At 41.4% G+C, this 22201-nt stretch overlaps 1 protein-coding gene across 2 annotated transcripts in view; it reads left to right on the plus strand.

Annotated features, from left to right (window-relative positions):
• Window positions 1–22201, plus strand: part of PDE4B (phosphodiesterase 4B) — a gene marked incomplete at its 5' end in the record, with an annotated part of 236368 nt that overhangs the window by 117758 nt on the left and 96409 nt on the right. The window lies entirely within an intron of this gene.

The raw sequence follows: 22201 nt of genomic DNA on the forward strand, positions 1-22201 counted from the left end.
TGGTCCTTTTTTATTATGGTGAAAGTGTCATCTACGTATCTGATCCATATTTTTGGTTGTATTTGTGGAAGTGCTATGGCTTCTAGACATTGCATGACGACCTCCGCTATAAGTCCTGAAAGCAGTGATCCCATAGGTGTTATTTTAATTTGTTGGTAGATTTGGCCATCAAATTGGATGTAGTTAAGCAGAGGTTTATGAGATCCATAATCCTGGGGGTTTTGATCTTTGTGTATTCAATTAAGTCAGGTGCACTGTGAAGCAATGAACTTATGGATTCTTTGGCTAATTCTGGATCAATAGATGTGAACAAGGCTGTGACTTCAAAAGAGACCATGATTTCATCCTCATCTATCCCTGATTGTTTGAAGATACTGTAGTGGAGAGTTAATGGAGTGTTGGTTTCCTCTTGTAAGATGCCCAAGCTTTTTTGTTAGTTCTTTTGCAATGTTGTATGTAGAAGTCCCTGGCAGAGATACGATTGGAAGGAGGGATATACCAGGCTTGTGTATTTTGGGGTGTCCATAGAAGTGTGGGAGAATAGGTCCACTGCTTCGCATCTGCCACTGTTCTTCTTTGGTAATTTGGCCTTTCTTAGTGAGGTCACTGATGGTTCCCTTGATCTGGTTTTTGTATTCTATTGGTGTTCACAGGGTTGTAAGTTTCTTTGTCCTCCAGTATTTCTTTTGCTTTTTGTTGGTATTGTGCTCTGTCCATAATCACTGTGATTCAGCCTTTGTCTGCAGGTAGGATGATAATGGTCTGGTCCTTTTTTAGGTTTCTGAGGGCTGCTCTCTCTTCTATTGTAAGTTGATTCTGTTCCCGTTGTCTTCTGATCTGTGGAATGATGCTTTGTCTAATGTTTTCTTTCACTTCTGTGGAGAGTTTGGTGGTTTTAAATATGATAATTTAGTTGCTGAAATAAAGTGCACGACAGATTTTATCAGAAAAAGTGCTACCTGATATTCCCTGCTTTCAAAATTTTCTTTTTCAATTGCTCGCATTGCAGCAGCCAGTCAGTTTTGCTGTGATGTTGACTGCAGTGCCAGTAAATTGGTGCTGGTGGCATTTCATCAAAGCAAAAAAGGAAAAACAGTAAAAAGAATTCAGAGTTTATGATGGGCATAAGCATCCCTTTATGCTAACAAAGAAGACATATTTTAAGTCACAATGATTTGCTCAGTATATAAATGAGCTCAGTTAATTGCATTTCAATATATTATGAATCAAACAGCATTTTGTCAAAAGTTCTTTGGTTCACAATATAAAATAAGATTTAGCTTAAGTACAGCTATATGGATTATTCTCCTAACTTGTCAATGAAATTCTTAATGAATTGGTCAATCTGTGAACAGAATGACCAAACCTATTAAACCATATAATGTTTATTTTCTTTATTGGGTTTTTTTTTCACTCCCTCATTTTCTCTCTATAAACATTTTAGCTATCAGTATTCCCATTTTACTCCCCCACCCAAAGGTAAGTTGCTTTAGGTCATGACTAAGTTCTTTGACTTTGGTTGCTAGGCATTATTTTCAGGATCAATACAGAATATACATGCAACTCCACCAGGAGCATGAGCACTCATTACAAGTTAGCATAATAAAAATCTTACATATACACGAATCCTTTCAGAGAATTCACAAATAATTATCAGTCTCAGAAAAAAGCCAATTAATTTTGCCAGCTTATCTTCAAGAAGAGGTTAGGAGATAATAGTGTTCAGTGGTTGAAGTTCAACATATATGTATATGTAGATATTGTATATGTAGATATGTGAAATTAAATCCTTCTCCACTTTATTGTTTAAATTGTATTTTTGGCCATTTGGACAGGTGACTTTTGTCCTTTCACAAAACTACAAGAATTGAAAGATAATATTGTCACAAGTGCTGTGATTTTTATAACTGTTAAGATACAGATGCTCACTTCTAAGTTGCACTATAAGTGCAGATAGTCTTGTTGAGTTCTGTAAATTATATGAGTAATTATGCTACGTTTTCACTCACAATATTCTTTTATATCCTTTCATTTTTTAAAAAAAAATGAGCATCCAAAAGAGTTCAAAGAAAGAAAAGCCAAACAACAATCAACTTAATGATTGCATTTTTTTAAAAAAAGATAACTCTTCTGTTTGTCAGGTTATGTTAAGCCAATCATATATCTGTAAATTATTAATCATGACATTTTTTTTTAAAAAATGAAGCTTTTTTGACTATACCAACCTGAATGATTTAATCAACTGGCAAAGATGAATGAATAAATGTGTGTGTGTGTGTGTGTGTGTGTGTGTACCTAGCACATGCAATTAATTCCTATACTGAAAGTACCTATTTGTATGGATGGAGCTATATTTAAAGAGACATTGTTTTAAATATACTTTTTCTTTTCAATTAGCAAAATAGTGATTGTTGAATGGACCCTTCCATGTGAGATTTCTGTGAAGGGAATCTACTCACTGAAATGCATATCTTCTCTCACAACATTACCTCCGGGTTTTACGTTCATATCTCAAAATTTTGAATATCTTAAGCACAATATGATTCCATAGCAATCAAAGATATTTTTCAATGTACTTTTTAGGTTCATAGTTCCATGAAAAAATTAAACATGCCATCCAATAAATTGCTTATATTTTATGGAAGCAACTGGAAGTAGTCAGTTGGTAAAAGCTAGCTTGTTTGGCTAGCACCAATTTGAGCAGTATGGTCACACAACTTGTTAGAGTATCCAATGTTATAAAATTGGGCATATGCATAGCTATACTACACACCAGGAATGCTTATTGAAATTCTTATAAATACATTCATGTTAACAAAGTGCTACTGCTGAAATCATCTTTTTTTTATTTCCCTGGCAATAGCTATTAATAAGGAAAATATAATTTAAACCCTCTGCAACTTTAGCAGCACTATTCATTAAAAAAAAATTGAGGCTCTGTGATAGGTTTGTAGCTTACAAGCTTGTAGAATAAAAACGGGAGGTGTTAGAGCTACATAAATAATACAAAGTAAGGAAAGATGACTAAGTAATATGAGGCTTCAGTATATACAGTGGATATTACATTATTCATATTTGAATTGCATCATGGCTTAACTTTGAAGCTGTTGCTGGATTCTGGATAAATTTCCTGCTTATAGTTCTAGTTTTATGTTTCATTAACATTGGGAAGATATATGAATGCAAACAGGAAACCTCTATTAAAGTTATTCTGTGGAGGAAATAAACATAACTCTTGAAGAAATCTGAGTAGCTCTGACTATTATTTTGCTCTTTACAATAAGAAAAATGGGAAGTATTCAAAAATAGAGGCTGTCTGCCACAGTAAAGTAGTTAGAGAAGAATCTGTCTTACAGAAGATAAAATACAACATGGCGCTAAAACAGAGGCACATGGAGAGAGACACACAATATTTTTTTACAAGGGAGAATTACCAGTGATGTGCTTTAGTTTTTAATGAATAAATAGCATATGTTATTGCAATAAAGGTAGTTTCTTCAAATTTGTTATTATTCCTGTGTTGGATCACAAACATTTAGCTCCTCATTTTATCCATTACTGATTTCAAAAACATCTATCCCAGGGGTAGGCAACCTTGGCTCTTTTGTGACTCGTGGACTTCAATTCCCAGAATTCCTGAGCCAGCATAGCTCCCAGAATTCTGGGAGTTGAAGTCCACGAGTCATAAAAGAGCTGAGGTTACCTACCCCTGATCTATCCATTCAATCTATATTACATTTTTAACATGTACATATTTTTTTACATTTATACCAGGAATTCAAAACCTTTATGATGCCTGGAAGGCCTACATTAATTTTATTTATTTATTTCTATTCCTTATTAACCTTAAGTTGCCAACTCTAACTGAAACCAATCCAGAAGAAAGTAACAAAGGCATGGAGACTATTTTCCCTAGCCTTCTTAAAATGAAATGAAATGCAAAGCCCAGCCTGAAGTTCTTTGCCACCCAGCTTTGGGAAGCTCAAAATGCTCAAATGACAGAATATAGTTTTGCTGTTTGTAGCAATAAAATCAGCTTAACTGTCCGTCATGTGTAATAAAATGAAACCAGTGTTACAGCAGGACACAACCATTTATACAGATACAAAAATGGGTACCATTTTCACACGTACCATGTTGTGCTAGATGTATGTAAACAATATTAAGTAATTACAGAAGCTTTATCTTTTAGGTTATCTGGGAATAGTTTGAGCCTGTTGATATAATGGCAGGGTCCTCTGTGACAGCAACAAGCCACTTGGGATTTATTTATTTATTTTATTTATTTATTTATTATATTTTTATATCGCCCTTCTCCCGAAGGACTCAGGGCGGTGTACAGGGCAATAAATACAAAACAGGATACAAAAGTTAAAAACGATTAAATAAATGCCCAAGGTTAAAACAATAATTAAAACGAATTTAAAACCCCAACCCTAACCCATCAGACCAGGTCAGACTGCTCAAATAGATACGTTTTTAGATCGCGCCGGAAGGAACGAAGGTCGGGGGCCGTCCGGAGCTCAACCGGGAGGCGGTTCCACAGGTCTGGCATGCCCACAGAGAACGCTCTCCACCTGGGGGCCACCAATCGACATTCTTTGATCGGAGGCACCCTGAGGAGGCCCTCTCTGTGGGAGCGCACTGTACGGAGGGAAGTTGACGCCGGCCGCAGGTGTTGCCGTAGGTAATCTGGACCCATGCCATGTAGGGCTTTGTAAGTCATTACTAACACCTTGAATCTCACCCGGAGGGCAACCGGCAGCCAATGCAGCTCGCGGAGCAAAGGTGTAGCATGGGAGTATCGGGAAACCCCCAGCACAACTCGTGTGGCTGCATTCTGCACCAGTTGGAGCCTCCGAGTAGACTTCAAGGGCAGCCCCATGTAGAGAGCATTACAGTAGTCTAGACGAGAAGTCACGAGCGCATGAGTGACTGTACGCAAGGCATCCCGGTCTAGATAGGGTCGCAACTGGCGCACCAGGCGAACCTGGGCAAAGGCTTGGATATCTATTTCACTTGTTTTGTGAAAGCTGGTAAGGAGATACAAGAAGACTGGATAAGGGCAGTAGGGGGAAAAAATAGATTTAGTAAATTACAGACCTCTCAGCCTGACCTCAGTCCCTGGGAAGATTCTGGAAAAGATAATCAAGCAATGAATCAGTGAACACCTAGAGGCAAACAAAGTCATAACCAAAAGACAACGTAGGTTTGTCAAAAACAGATCATGCCAGACAAATCTTATTGCATATTTTGACAAAGTGACAAAATTAGCAGACTAGAGGAATGCTGTGGGTATAATTTACTTGGATTTCAGTAAGGCATTTTATAAAATAGCACAACCTATTACTTGATCAGATAGAAAAATGTGGGTTAGACAGCATCACCACCAGATGGATTCATAACTGGCTGACCAACTGCACTCAATGTGTAGTCCTCAAAGGAACTGCATTTACATGGAGGGAAATATCCAGTGGGGTACCCCAAGGCTCTGTTTTAGGCTCAGTACTCTTTAACATCTTCAACAGTGATTTGAATGAGGGGAGCTCATCAGATTTACAGATGACACCAAGCTGGCAGGAATAGCCAACACTCCAGAAGATAGCTTAAGATACAGAATGATCTTGACAGACTTCAACATTGGGCACTATCTAATAAAATAAAATTTAATGGTGGAAAAAAGTAAGGTTCTATATTTAGGCAAGAAAAACCAAATGCACATGTACAGTATAGGTGGTACCTCACTCAATAGTAGTAACTGTGAGAGGGATCTCAGAGTCCTAGTGGACAGTCACTTAAATATGAGCCAGCAGTGTGTTGCAGATGCAGATGCCCAATTGTTGGGACAACGAGAGGTGGTTGGGCTTAGATAGGGGCCTCGACCGGAGACGTATTAAGAGGCCTCTGATTTATTTTTTAGCTGGTTATTTTAAAAGTTTAGGGAGGGTGAAGGTGGGGAGGGAATTATTAACCGGCACTCAGTCTGGGCCGGCTAGGGGTCCCGGCAGTACTGGGCTTGGGGTAGAGGCTGCTGGTTCTGGTTGTGTTGGGGTGGGGTTTCAAATCCCCATGACGATAGGGAATGGCAGCAGGTGTGTGCACGGAGGGCCATATCAACATCTGGGATCGTGCCCCCGCTGTCTGTGAGTGGTGACGTGCTCCAACCCTCCGGTTAGCACCCTTTTGCCCGGGGGTGAGGGTGATCAGGCCCCTGAGCTCAGGCTGGTTTATCTTAATGCCAGATCCGTTGTTAATAAGGCTCCCCTCGTTCGTGACCTGATCGAGGAGGAACACGCAGATCTGGCATGCATTACGGAAACCTGGTTGAACTCGGAGGGAGGGGTCCCTCTGACTGAATTATGCCCCCCAGGTTTCTGAGTGCTACACCGGCCACGGGCTCAGGGTAGGGGTGGTGGGGTGGCGGTGGTTATTAGGGAGACCTTATGTCCGCGGGAGACCACCATTGTCCAGATTGGCGGGAGTGAGTCCCTCCTCCTGAGATGTGGCTCTTGGGCTCAGATGGGCTTGTTGCTCACATACCAGGCGCCCAGCTGTGTGGCAACAGCTCTGCCCGAGCTGCTCAACACCCTCACAGGGTTGGCGGTGGAGTTCCCCAGGCTTATAGTGCTGGGTGACTTCAACCTGCCTTCCCTGGGAGGGTCGTCGGAGTTAGCCCGGGAGTTCATGGCTTCCATGACGGCCATGGACCTAACCCAGGTAATTCAAGGCCCGACTCGTGGGGGGCCACACTCTCGACCTGGTGTTCCTGTCTGGACAGTGGTTGGATGATTTGGGAAGGGGTTCACCGGCCGTTGTTACCCTGTCATGGTCCGACCATCATCTACGGCTGGTCTTCCGTTATGCCACCCCCCCGCCGCTGGGCTACGGAACCGACCAGATGGTTCCGCCCCAGGCGCCAAATGGACCCTGAAGGGTTCCAGATGACGCTTGGGTCTATACCCATCACCCTCACTCACAGCCCAGTTGATGCCTTGGTTGATGCCTGGGAAAAGGCGGCCACTGAGGCACTCAACTGTGTTGTACCCTTGCGACCTCTGACCCGGTGCAGATCCCGTTGGGCTCCATGGTTTTCTGAGGAGCTCCGGGAGATGAAGCATCGGAGACGGGGTCTAGAGAGCGGTTGGAGGTCCAGCCGTTCCGAATCTGACCGATTGCACCTAAGATCCTTCATAAGGTCTTATCTTGCTGCGATGAGGACGGCAAGGGCTAATTACTTCGCTGCGCTCATCGCGTCCGCAGATAATCGCCTGGCCGCCATGTTTAGGGTGACTCGCTCCCTCCTTAATCAGGAGGTGAGAGAGGAGCCCTTGCAGGGGCGGGCCGAGGAATTTAGTCATCATCTGACAGACAAAATTGCTTAGATCCGGGCCGGTTTGGACTCTGACTGGGCTGAGTCTGACGTGGAGGAATCGGATGGTCTTGAGCATGCTATCTGGACTGAGTTCGATCCTGTTTCCCCTGATGATGTGGACAGGCTGATGAGGAAGCTGAGCTCCACCACCTGTTTGTTGGACCCGTGCCCCTCCTGGCTGGTTTATGCGGCCCGGGAGGAGACACAAGGCTGGTTCCAGGCAGTAATAACTGCTTCCTTTCAGGAGTGTGTCTTCCCCGCCACCTTGAAGGAGGCGGTGGTGAGACCCCTCCTCAAGAAGCCTACCCTGCACCCGGCTATTTTAAATAACTATCGTCCGGTCTCCAACCTTCGCTTTTTGGCGAAGGTTGTTGAGAGTGTGGTGGCGCATCAGCTTCCTCTGTTCCTGGAGGAAACTGATTATCTGGACTCGTACCAATCGGGCTTCAGGCCCGGGCACAGCACGGAGCCGGCATTGGCCGCACTGGTGAATGATCTCTGGCGGGCTTGGGACAGGGGTTGCTCCTCTGTCCTAGTCCTATTAGATCTCTCAGCAGCTTTTGATACCATCGACCATGGTATCCTACTGTGGCGTCTCAGGGGGTTGGGAGTGGGAGGCACTGTTTTACAGTGGTTCTCCTCCTATCTCCTGGTCTGCTCACAGCCGGTGTTGACAGGAGGGCAGAGATCCACCCCGAGGCCTCTCGTTTGTGGAGTTCCTGGAGGCGGTCCAGGTCTGGATGGGGATAAACAGGCTTCGTCTCAATCCTGCCAAGACTGAGTGGCTGTGCATATCGGCATCTCGGGTTAACCAGACTATTCCATCTTTAACGATGGGGGGAGTGAGGTGTTACCCCCCATTGATAGGGCTTGCAACTTGGGCGTCCTCCTGGATTCACGGCTCAATTTTGAAGATCACATAGGAGCCGTGACCAGGGGGACTTTTGCCCAGGTTCGCCTGGTGCGCCAGTTGCGACCCTACCTGGGCCGAGATGCTCTACGCACAATCACTCATGCACTCGTGACCTCCCGTTTAGACTACTGCAACGCTCTCTACATGGGGCTGCCCTTGAGGACCACTCGGAGGCTTCAGCTGGTGCAAAATGCGGCCGCACGAGTTGTGATGGGGGTTTCCCGACACTCCCATGTAACACCTCTACTCCGCGAGCTGCATTGGCTTCCGGTTGCCCTTCGGGTGAGATTCAAGGTGCTGGTGATGACCTATAAAGCCCTTAATGGCTTGGGTCCGGGATATCTGAGGGAACACCTGCTACCGGCATCAAGTTCCCTTCATCCAGTGCGCTCTCACAGGGAGGGCCTTCCCAGGGTGCCGCCGGTAAAGGATTGCCGGTGGGTAACACCCAGGGGGAGGGCCTTCTCAGTGGGTGCATCTGCCCTCTGGAACCAGCTGCCCGTGGAACTTAGGACTGCCCCTGACCTTCGTTCATTTCGCCAGGACCTGAAGACCTGGCTCTTCGAGCTCCCCGGCCCAGGCTGAGAGTTTTTAGTTTTTAATTGGGGTTTTATTCTCAGGGATTAAATTTAATTGTTTTTTAATTTTTGTATCACTGTTTTAAGTACACTGTAAACCTCCCTGAGTCCTTCGGGAAAGGGCGGTATATAAATCCAATAAAAATAAAATAAATAAATAAAAATAAAAAAGCCAACACATTTCTAAGCTGCATTAACAGAGGGAAAGAATCAAGATCACATGAACTGTTAATACCACTTTATAATGTCTTGGTAAAGCCACACTTGGGATACTGCATCCAGTTTTGGTCACCACAATGTAAAAAAGATGTTGAGACTCTAGAAAGTGTGTAGAGAAAAGCAACATTGGATATGTTTAGTCTAATGAAAAGAAAGACTAGTGGTGACATGATAGCAGTGTTCCAATATCTCAGTGGTTGCCACAAAGAAGAGGGAGTCAAGCTATTCTCCAAAGCACCTGAGGGCAGGACAAGAAGCAGTGGATGGAAACTAATCAAGGAGAAAAGAAATCTAGAACTAAGAATAAATTTTCTGACAGTTAGAATAACTAACCAGTGCAACAACGTGTCTCCAGAAGTTGTGGGTTCTCCAACACTGGAGGTTTTAAAGAAAAGATTGGACAACCATTTGAAATGGTATAGGGTCTCTTCTTAAAATCTTCCAGTGTTGGAGCATTCACTGGTTCTGGAGGCAGGTTGTTCTACTGGCTAATTGTTCTAACTGTCAGGAAATTTCTCCTTAGTTCTAAGTTGCTTCTCTCCTTGATTAGTTTTCATCCGTTGCTTCTTGTCCTGCCTTCAGGTGCTTTGGAGAATAGCTTGACTCCCTCTTCTTTGTGGCAGCCCCTGAGATATTGGAACACTGCTATCATGCCACCCCTCGTCCTTCTCTTCATTAAAATAGAAATACCCAATTCCAGCAACTGTTCCTTATATGTTTTAGCCTCCAGTCCCCTAATCAACTTTGTTGCTCTTCTCTGTATTCTTTCTAGAGTCTCAACATCTTTTTTACATCGTGGTAACCAAAACTAGATGCAGTATTCCAAGTGTGGCCTTACCAAGGCATTGTAAAGTGGTATTAATACTTCACGTGATCTTGATTCTATCCCTCTGTTAATGCAGCCTAGCACTGTGTTGGCTTGTTTGGCAGCTGCAGCACACTGCTGACTCATATTTAAGTGATTGTCCACTAGGACTCTGAGATTCCTCTCACAGTTACTACTATCGAGCAAGGTACCACCTATACTATAACTGTACATTTGGTTTTTCTTGCCTAAATGTAGAACCTTACTTTTTTCACCATTGAATTTCATTTTGTTAGATAACACCCAGTGTTCAAGTCTGTCCAGATCCTCCTGTATCTTAAGCTTGTCTTCTGGAGTATTCCTGCCAGCTTGGTGATGTCTGCAAATTTGATGAGTTCCTCATCTTATCCCCTTGTCCAAATCGTTGATGAAGATGTTTTCATCCGTTGCTTCTTGTCCTGCCTTCAGGTGCTTTGGAGAATAGCTTGACTCCCTCTTCTTTGTGGCAGCCCCTGAGATATTGGAACACTGCTATCATGCCACCCCTCGTCCTTCTCTTCATTAAAATAGAAATACCCAATTCCAGCAACTGTTCCTTATATGTTTTAGCCTCCAGTCCCCTAATCAACTTTGTTGCTCTTCTCTGTATTCTTTCTAGAGTCTCAACATCTTTTTTACATCGTGGTAACCAAAACTAGATGCAGTATTCCAAGTGTGGCCTTACCAAGGCATTGTAAAGTGGTATTAATACTTCACGTGATCTTGATTCTATCCCTCTGTTAATGCAGCCTAGCACTGTGTTGGCTTGTTTGGCAGCTGCAGCACACTGCTGACTCATATTTAAGTGATTGTCCACTAGGACTCTGAGATTCCTCTCACAGTTACTACTATCGAGCAAGGTACCACCTATACTATAACTGTACATTTGGTTTTTCTTGCCTAAATGTAGAACCTTACTTTTTTCACCATTGAATTTCATTTTGTTAGATAACACCCAGTGTTCAAGTCTGTCCAGATCCTCCTGTATCTTAAGCTTGTCTTCTGGAGTATTCCTGCCAGCTTGGTGATGTCTGCAAATTTGATGAGTTCCTCATCTTATCCCCTTGTCCAAATCGTTGATGAAGATGTTGAATAGCACTGGGCCTAGAACAGAGCCCTGGGGCACCCCACTACACACTTTCCTCCATGTAGATGCGGTTCGATTGAGGACCACATCTGAGTACGGCCGGTCAGCCAGCTACAAATCCATCTGGTGATGATGCTGTCTAACCCATATTTTTCTATTTTTATCAAGTAGTAGGTTGTGATCTACTTTACCAAATGCCTTACTGAAGTCCAAGTAAATTATATCCACAGCATTCTTGTGGTCCACTAATTTTGTCACTTGGTCAAAGAATGTAATAAGATTTGTCTGGCATGATCTGTTTTCGACAAACCCATATTGGCTTTTAGTAATGACTTTGTTTGCCTGTAGGTGTTTGCTGATTCATTGTTTGATTATCTTTTCCAGAATCTTCCCAGGTATTGAGGTACAGCTGATAGGTCTGTAATTTCCTGGATCCATTTTTTCCTTTTTTGAAGATGGGAACTACATCAGCTCTTTTCCAGTCCTCTGGTAGTTTCCCAGTGCTCCAGGATCTTAGAAAAATATAGTTCAGTGGTTCTGAGATCACATCTGCCAGTTCCTTGAGAACCTTGGGGTGTAATTCATCTGGTCCTGATGATTTGAACTTGTCTAGTCTGGACAGGTGCTCACTTACCATTTTCTTGCCTATCTTAACTTGTGTTTCTATTCTGTTGTTTACGGCACTATTTTTGATAGGTTGGACTGTTTTTTCCCTTTGTCTGATTGGAGTGTTATTTAATTTGTAGTGTAACAAATTTACATATAAACTTACTTATTCCTTGGAATGAAATCTGGAGAAATAACTATAACAACACAGCAAGTAATTCCCAGCATTTGTTCATTTACAAATTACTCATTAGTCTTAAATTCCCCTTGAGACCCCAGGTTTGACCAGAATATGTCCATCCATGAAGTTTAGCGTGTATCTGGGTTAGCAGGTGTATGGTGATATGGACATCTTTGGACTTTCCCATTGATATTCATGGTTGATATTACCAAGATTATTTTAGGCTATTTCTGTCTCCACTGAGAATAAATGAAGCAGGAGCCTCAGCAAATACAATATGAGATAGCATCTTTATAGGTGCAGATAGAAATGGTGGCTCCATCCAAGAACTAAACAAAGATAAATTATGTCTGTATCCTGGCAGCTCCAATTCCTGCAATTCCTCATAATTTTCAGTGCACTGCATACACAGTCTAAGAATATGATTTTTAATATCTGTTGTGTGAAACTGGTAAATTTTCAGCAAAGCATGGTATAATAGTATGTATTAAATTAATTAAGGCAGAGGTCCCCAACATTTTCGGCTTTGCAGAGTGGCAGGGAGAGAGTGGGAATGTTTCTGCACGTGGGGCAGGCAAGCACATGCATGTGCAGCTCCATTTGCATGAATGGCGGGCCCACTCCTACAAATGGAGTACGCTCACACGCTGCTCCTACAGGTGGGAAGGTCTGTATGGGTGCTCGCTCCACAGCCTGGTTCTGAAAGGCTCAAGGCCTGGTAGTGAATTAAGGTATCATTTTTAAAAAATTCAATAAGTACAGGTATTCCTCGACTTATTACCACAATTGAGCTGAAAATGTTTGTTGCTAAGTGACACAGTTGTTAAGTGAGTTTTGCCCCACTTTACGACCTTTCTTGTCACAGTTGTTAAGTAAATCACTACAGCCGTTAAGTTAGAAACAAGGTTGAGTGAATCTGGCTTCCCCATTGACTTTTCTGGTCAGAAGTTTGCAAAAGGTGATCACGTGACTCTGAGACATTGCAACCATCATAAATATGAACCAGTTGCCAAACATCTTAGTTTTCATCATGTGGCGATGGAAATGCTGCGTTGGTCGTAAGTGTGAGAAATGGTCATAAGTCACTTTGTTCAGTGCTGCTTTAACTTCAAATAGTAACTAAATGAACTGTTGTAAATCGAGGACTATCTTTATCAACAATTGGGCAATGGAGTATTATTTCAGCACTGGCAACAACAGCATTCTTCACCACATCTAAAGGCAAGAGAGACAAAATGGATGGCACAAGAAAGTCTAGGTGTTTCTCAAAGGAAATGTTAGGAGTATCATCTAGCACTTTCTTTCTCATGATGACTAATGCTATGATCACCAGATCATAGTGGATAAGAGTATTATTTCTGTATATTCACACTGAACAATTCCTAAATGATTGTAAACAAACATGAGTGATAATGATCTCTATAACAACTTAATAATTAACATCAGGTAGAGGGTAACTTGTGCCCTATATATTTGGGAGATTGTTTTAATTTTATGCTTAGTATCATAATAGTTAATTGAGAATCCTAAATGAATAATCTCCAGATACTAGACTGAGATTGTGAAATGTGATTAAGTTTTAGCACCATTGTATTCTTCCTCAACTCTCTATAATTCGAATAATGTTTATTATGACTTTGAAGCGAAAGTAAATTGTATAAAGCTGCCTTGTTACAGATAGATTAAAATCTAAAATTCATTAAAATAATTTCAGTTTTGTAATCTGTTTTTCTTCCTTAATACATGCACACGGAGAGAAAGAGAAACAAAGAAAGGCAATTTGTCCAGTGCTTCAAATAAATAATAGGGATTTAAATAAATCTAGATTAATATAGAATTAATTGATTAATGCCACCAAGAAGTGGGGAATGCCAACCTAGTCTCTAAAGTACCTGAAGACAAAACAAGAAGCAATGCATGGAAACTAATCAAGGAGAGAACCAACCTGGAACTAAGAAGAAATTCCCTGAGAGTTAGAACAATTAATCAGTGAAATGGCTTGTCTCCAGAAGTTGTGGGCTCCAACACTGGAGGTTTCTAAGAAAAGATTGGACAATCATTTGTCTGAAATGGTGTAAGTTCTCCTGCTTGATTAGAAGACCTCCAGGGTCCCTTCCAACTCTGTTATTTTGTTATTTAGAAAGGGAACCTTGAATCTGAGTTTAAATTACAGATAAGGTGAATTCTGTCCAGAGTTAGATTTGTAATGATTTTTAAAAATCAGTTTCATTTTCCTAAAAATAATTATTTGGGCTAATTCTTCTATTCCACCAGTTTTACTCATAACTGGCATATTCACAAATACACACAAAATAGGATCAGATCCTTTCTCCAGGATCTGTTGCAGCATGGGACACTTAATACAGTTGTCTGTATTACACTAAGAGATTAACTTTCCTACATCTCATAAATTAAACACTATTATTAATACTGGAGAGAGGGTTTTTTTAAAAAAATAAATCAGTTTTATCTCCATGTTTTAGAGGCAGCAAATTACTAAAACTTTAAGACATCACTAAAGTTGTCTTAAGTTGTTCTCCCCTTTTTACTTTCTATTTAGGACAGAAAAAGCAGGAACTTATGAATGTAGAAAGACAAAGAATGCATATTTAATTATTTATTTTAATTATGAATAGTTCATAGAACAAATCAACCGAGAGTTCCTATTTGGGGCACTAAATGACCAAGCTCAAATTAGCATGTTTTGGATACATAGTGAAGATCTAGGTCTCTTGAGAAGTCTTGATGCTGAGAAAGATGGAAAGAAAAAGCTTGCTGCAATTATTGAGTAAGGAAGGAATATAGGCAGACCTGAAGGACCAGGTTAGAGATAGATAATCCTGGAGTTCAACAATGGCTATGTCATCACGAAGTAGCAACACTAACTTGATGACACATAATCAAGTCAAATCAATTATGAAAAGCGACTAGAGAATTTATTTTGAGAAAGCTTCAATGCTTTCTCTAACGTCTATAATTTTTTAATATAAGGTAATTGTCTTCTAAAAAGGTAAAGGTTCCCCCGCACATGCGTGCTAGTCGTTTCCGACTCTAGGGGCCGGTGCTCATCTCCGTTTCAAAGCCGAAGAGCCAGCGCGGGTCAAATCCCGAGTGCCGCGTAACAGAGTGAGCGCCTGTTGCTCGTCCCAGCTTCTGCCAACCTAGCAGTTCAAAAGCACGTAAAAATGCAAGTAGAAAAATAGGGACCACTACGGTGGGAAGGTAACAGCGCTCCGTGCGCCTTTGACGTCTAGTCATGCCGGCCACATGACCACGGAGACGTCCTCGGACAAGCGCTGGCTCTTCGGCTTTGAAACGGTCAAAATTGCCATGGGGTTCAGCGTCATTAAAGCACAAACAAAGCCAAACTGAGTCCCATTGTTTACTCATTAAACTGAGCACTCAATAAAGAAATCAATTGGATTTTTTTTAATGAATACCACGTTGCTGAGATATGCAACTCATTTTTTATGAGTAATAAGTATTTGCCAATATTTGGTAAACCGGCCCCTAGAGTCGGAAACGACTAGCACGCATGTGCGGGGGAACCTTTACCTTTACCTTTAATTGTCTTCTACCATCAATAACAATGTTTACTATTTTGTAGACAATAAGTAGCAAATATTGGATACTTTGCTGTTCTTATTGTCTTGCCATAATATCAGAAAAAGGGGGAAAACTGTAATTTCTTGAAATGTGTGCAAAATAATTTTCATAAGCCTATCAATTAAAGTATTTAATAATGCTAAAATGCTGTTTTTACTGTTTAAGGTGACTCATAGTCTCTTGGGAAACATAGAAAGAATGATCTCACTTTAAGTAGCTGAGGTATGTTTGCAAGACATTTTCCTTGCAAAATCATTTGCATTTGCTTAGCCAGGTACAAGTGGGATAACGAGTCAACTGGAGTGAAGTTATCTGGCACTCTATTGATCGTGTAGTGTTTGAAAAAGTGTACATAGTTCTTAGTGGTAAGAATTTTGCCAACTATGGGTTAGGCTCCTGTACTACCTGGCTCCTTTGAGCAGCTACAACAGAATATGTACAGTTGGATTTGGGACATGGTAACTATTTCCTTAAGGGGAGGGGTCATATATCTTGCTCTGAACAATACATGATATACAATCTGTGTGAATGTTGGGGGAGATCAATTGTCCATTTCAGATGAGGTATCATCAGTACTTGTTGTTAACTGTGAAGTCCTGTCCGGCCCATCGCGACCCTATGGACAACGTTCCTCCAGGCCTTCCTGTCCTCTACCATCTTCTGGAGTCCATTTAAGCTCACGCCTACTGCTTCAGTGACTCCATCCATCCACCTCATTCTCTGTCGTCCCCTTCTTCTATTGCCCTCAATCTTTCCCAGCATTAGGCTCTTCTCCAGTGAGTCCTTCCTTCTCATTAGGTGGCCAAAGTATTTGAGTTTCAACTTCAGGATCTGGCTTTCTAAAGAGCAGTAAGGGTTGATCTCTAGGACTGACCGGTTTGATCGCCTTGCAGTCCAAGGGACTCGCAGGAGTCTTCTCCAGCACCATACTTTAAAGGCCTCAATTCTTTGGTGCTCAGCCTTTTTTATGGTCCAACTTTCACTGCCATACATTGCAACTGGGAAGACCATAGCCTTGACTATACGCATTTTTGTTGACAGGGTGATATCTCTGCTTTTTAGTGTGCTGTCTAGATTTGTCATGGCTTTCCTCCCGAGGAGCAAGCGTCTTTTAATTTCTTGGCTACAGTCCCCATCTGCAGTGATCTTAGCCCAGGAAAATAAAATCTGTCACTACCTCCATTTCTTCCCCATCTATTTGCCAGGAATTGAGAGGGCCAGATGCCATGATCTTGGTTTTCTTAATGTTGAGTTTCAAGCCAACTTTTGCACTCTCCTTCTTCACCCGCAACAAGAGGCTCTTTAGTTCTTCTTCACTTTCTGCCATTAGAGTGGTATCATCTGCATATCTTAGGTTGTTTATATTTCTCCTGGCAATCTTAATTCCAACTTTTGATTCATCTAGCCCTGCCTTTCTCATGATGTACTCTGCATATAAATTAAATAGGCAGGGCGACAGTTTACAGCCTTGCCGGACTCCTTTCCCAATTTTGAACCAATCAGTGGTTCTGTGTCCAATTCTCACTGTTGCTTCTTGGCCCACATATAGGTTTCTCAAGAGACAAATAAGATGGTCTGGTACGCCCATCTCTTTAAGAACTTTCCACAGTTTGTTATGATCCACACAATCAAAGGCTTTAGCATAGTCAATGAAGCAGAAGTAGATGCTTTTCTGGAACTCTCTAGCTTTCTCCATGATCCAGCGTATGTTGGCAATTTGATCTCCAGTTCCTCTGCCTCTTCGAAATCCTGCCTGTACTTCTGGTAGTTCTCGATACACATACTGCTGGAGTCTAGCTTGTAGGTTTTTAAGCATAACTTTACTAGCATGAGAAATGAGTGCAATGGTGCGATAGTTTGAACATTCTTTGGCACTGTCTTTCTTTGGAATTGGAATGTAAACTGATCTTTTCCAATCTTGTGGCCACTGTTGAGTTTTCCAAATTTGCTGGAAAATTGAGTGTAGCACTTTTGCTGCATCGTCTTTTAAGATTTTGAATAGCTCAGCTGGAATACTGTCACCTCCACTAGCTTTGTTGTTGCTCAGCTTCTCTAAGGCCCACTTCACTTCACATTCCAAGATGTCTGGCTCGAGGTCAGTGACCACCTCATTGTGATTATCAGGGACGTTAAGCTCATTCTTGTATAGTTCTATGTAATTTTGCCACCTCTTCTTAATCTCTTCTGCCTCTGTTAGGTCCCTGCCATTATGGTCCTTTATCATGCCCATTTTTGCATTAAACTTTCCCTTCATCTATCCAATTTTCTTGAAAAGATCTCTGGTCCTCCCTATTCTATTGTTTTCTTCTATTTCTTTGCACTGTTCATTTAAGAAGGCATTCTTATCTCTTCTAGTCTCTGGAATTCTGCATTCAATTGGGCGTATCTTTCTTTTTCTCCCTTGCCTTTTGCTTCCCTTCTTTCCTCAGTTATTTGCAAAGCTTCCTCAGACAGCCATTTTGCTTTCTTGCATTCCTTTTTCTTTGGGATGGTTTTAGTTGCTACCTCTTGTACAGTGTTGCAAACCTCTGTCCATAGTTCTTCAGGCACTCTGTCTATCAGATCTAATTCCTTAAATCTATTTGTCACCTCTACTGTATATTCAACAGGGATATGATTTAAATCATACCTGAGTGGCCTAGTGCTTTTCCCTACTTTCTTCAGTTTAAGCCTAAACTTTGCAATGAGAAGCTCATGGTCTGAGCCACAGTCAGCTCCTGGCCTTGTTTTTACTGACTGTATAGAGCTTCTCCATCTTTGGCTGCAGAGCACATAGTCAATCTGATTTCTGTGTTGACTGTCTCGTGATGTCCATGTGTAGAGCCGTCTCTTGGGTAGTTGGAAAAGAGTGTTTGCTATGACCATCGTATTCTCTTGACAAAATTCTATCAGCCTGTGCCCTGCTTCATTTTGTACTCCAAGGCCAAACCTGCCTGTTATTCCGGTTATCTTTTGGCTTCCTACTTTAGCATTCCAATCCCCCATGATGATAAGGACATCATTTTTTGGTGTTAGTTCTATAAGGTGCTGTAGGGCTTCATAGAACTGGTTAATTTCATCCTCTTCAGCACTGGTGGTTGGGGCACAGACTTGGACTACTGTGATATTGAATGGTTTGCCTTGGATTCGAACTGAGATCATTCTGTCATTTTGAGGATTGTATCCCAGTATTGCTTTTCCTACTCTTTTATTGACTATGAAGGCTACTCCATTTCTTCTGAGGGATTCTTGCCCACAGTAGTATACCTGATGGTCATCTGAATTAAATTCACCCATTCCTGTCCATTTTAGTTCGCTGATACCTAAGATGCCGATGTTCAGTCTTGTCATCTATTGTTTAACCACGTCCAGCTTTCCTTGATTCATGCATCTTACATTCCAGGTTCCTATGGAGAAAAAATCTTCACCACCAGACACATCCACAGCTGAGCGTCCTTTCGGCTTTGGCCTAGTCACTTCATTCTTTCTGGCGCTACTAGTACTAGCCCTCTGCTCTTCCCCAGTAGCATATTGGACGCCTTCCGACCTGAGGGGCTCATCTTCCAGCGTCATATCGTTTTGCCTTTTGGTATTGTCCATGGGGTTTTCATGGCAAAGTTACTGCAGTGGGTTGCCATTTCCTTCTCCAGTGGATCACGTTTTGTCAGAACTCTTTGCTATAATCTGTCCGTCTTGGGTGGCCCTGCATGGCATAGCTCATAGCTTCATTGAATTACGCACGCCCCTTCGCCACGACAAGGCAGTAATCCATGAAGGGGATCAGTACTTGAGGAAACCCATTTTTGTATGTTCACACTGACTGAACAGCAGATGAAGTGGGTGATGCCAGTAAAGATGAGACAGAACAAATTGATATTGAATCCTAGCAAGAAAAAATATATATCTTGTGAAGAAACTGAAGATAGTTGGCTCTTGATGAGGCTTCTGAAGGAGCAAGTTCATGATTTAGGTCTTCTCCTGGATTCATGGCTTCTGCTTGATTAGCATGTGGAGGCCATGGTGAGGGAACTCTTTGCTCAGCTTTAGCTGGTATAGACAGCCAGTTTGGTGTAGTGATTAAGGCACCAGGCTAGAAATCATGAGATTGAATTCGAGTGCTGCCTTGGGCAGAAGACCATCTGGGTGACCTTGGGTGTGTCACTTTCTCGAAGTCCTAGGAAGTAAGCAATGGCAAAGCCCTTCTCAAAAAAAAACTTGCCAAGAAAACTATAGGGATTTGTCTAGGAAGTCTCAGAGAATCAGAAACAAGTGAACGAAAGAAAAAGAAAAAAAACACGGTGGCTCTGATACCAGTCATTCACGCCCTCGTTATCCCAAAATTGGATGAAACTTTAGTTAGGACTGCCTCTGCTAAGTAGAAACTTCAACTTTTGCAGAAAGTAGCAGCCTACAGACTGGCAGGTCAGAGCCATTTCTGTAATGTTATGTTTATATTGCGAGAGCTCCACTGGCAGCTATTATGTTTCTGAGTAGAGTTCAAAGGCTGATTTGACTGGGTCCGTGTTACCAAATATCTGTGAGACTGTCTTCTCCAAAATAGGTCTTTGTACCTTGATCCCAGCCCAAGAAATAAAGTAACAAAGGTGAGACCTAAGGAATGTTTTTCCCCGTGCAGTACTCTTTTTATTCTTGAGCACTTAACCTGTAATGTCCAAAACACCTCAGGATTTTTACAATTTAGGAAAGTGGCAAAAAAAACCACCCTACTGTTGTATTAGTTTTAGAGGGAAATGCTGTTTTTAATAAAGCTTCTTTTAGCTGGCTATTTTTATGGAATTTGTAATATTTTGATTTACAATTTGATTTAATTGCCCAGAGTTGCCTCAAACTGCAAGATGGATGGCAATATATACATTTAACAAATAAATAAATAAATTTTGTACAAGCTGCGCAGAATTTGTGAAATTGGGCAAATGTGGTAAATAGGCAACCCTGACTAAATATAAATATGTAAATCAAATACACATGGTCATAGCCAACTTCCTAGTATCTCCCAACCTCTTCAATGAACGTAATCCTAAAACTATGTCACTATTGTTATTTCTCCCCAAATGTTCTGGCTCCAAAGACTTGAGGATCCTTTCCCTATTAATTAAACACTTATAGGACTGCCATTTTGTAACACACAAGTCTGTTGGTAACTCTCACAACAATAATTAAACCAAGGGGGGGGAGGGACAAGAAAACCAAGAGAATTGTGAGCCATTGCAGCTCATGCGGTAGTGGTATGGTATGGATATACTATATACTATGCAGTCGTCTCTGATCATAAAGTGTTGATGACCAGGCTCTTCCCCCAGCCATAGAATCAGATTAGGTAGGCCTGTTGTAAGAATTTAATTGCTACGGATACATCAGCTACCTCAGGTGAGATACGTTTTAATAGTCGTTCCATTATTTGATTAATATTTTTAGCCCAGTGTTAACTGCCGAGAGTCACATGGTAGGTGGGCAGCCACCTATATTGAATAAATGAATGAATAAACTATGAGAAAGCATATTTAAAAGCAAACCCATATTTATATGTGGTGAATGGGCAAGAGGCAGGGTGTTTTTATATGGACTGTTTACCAAATATTGGCAAATACTTATTACTCATAAAAAATGAGTTGCATATCTCAGCAACGTGGTATTCATTAAAAAAAATCCAATTGATTTCTTTATTGAGTGCTCAGTTTAATGAGTAAACAATGGGACTCAGTTTGGCTTTGTTTGTGCTTTAATGACGCTGAACCCCATGGCAATTTTTTTTTTTATTGAAAAGTTTTAAAATACAGTTTTCCCTTAAGAAACCCCCCTTCCCCCTCCCTGCTCCCCCCCTACCTCCCCCCAACCTCCCTCCTTCCCCCCCTCCCTCCACCCTCCCCCACCCCCCCCCCGACTTCCCAGAGCTAAATACAAGGTATATACATATAAAAAGGCAACCATAGACAACCATATACTAACAACTATAAGTTCCAAAATCCATCACTCTCTAATTTATATAGGATAAGACACACCTTAACAATATTAAATATATATAAAAAACTAGAATAAAAAAAACGAAAAAAAAACGAAAGAAGACTTATTCGAATGCTACATAAAACTTCTTAACCCTATACTTGTTCTGGATAAACTCAATCCATTTTCTCCATTCCATAATATAGCGTTCTTGCGAATGATCTTTCAAATAAGCCGAGATCTTCGCCATCTCTGCCAGGTCGGAAACCTTTAAAGTCCACTCTTCTATGGTCGGCAGTTCCTCTTTCTTCCAATATTTGCCTATCAAAAGTCTTGCCGCCGTAATTAAGTTCAACATCAGCTTGGTGTCCACAACTGTAGCGTCTGCAATTATTCCCAACAAAAAAAGTTGCGGACAAAACTTTATCCTCTGTTTAAAAATCTTCTGCATATTCCACCAGACTTTTATCCAAAAAGCCTTAACCTTCTTACATGTCCACCATATGTGGAAATACGTTGCATCTTCATCACCACACCTCCAACACTTAGGCTGATAATTCGGATACATACTTGCAAGCTTTTTAGGATCTAGATGCCATCTATAAAACATTTTGTAAAAGTTCTCTCTTAAATTTTGAGCTTGAGTAAATTTTACGTTCCTCACCCAAATCTTTTCCCACATGTCCATTGTAATAACTTCCTGGATATTTTGGGCCCATTTTATCATACAATCCTTAACAAGCTCTGTTTCCGAGTCAATCTCTATCAATGCAAGATATATCCGTTTAATATGTGCTGACCCCTGATTTCTAATCTGCTTTATCAAATTTCCATCAATCATTGTAAATCCATTTT

This window comes from Vipera berus (assembly GCF_964194415.1).
Source record: "Vipera berus genome assembly, chromosome: 3".
Classification (NCBI taxonomy): domain Eukaryota; kingdom Metazoa; phylum Chordata; class Lepidosauria; order Squamata; family Viperidae; genus Vipera; species Vipera berus.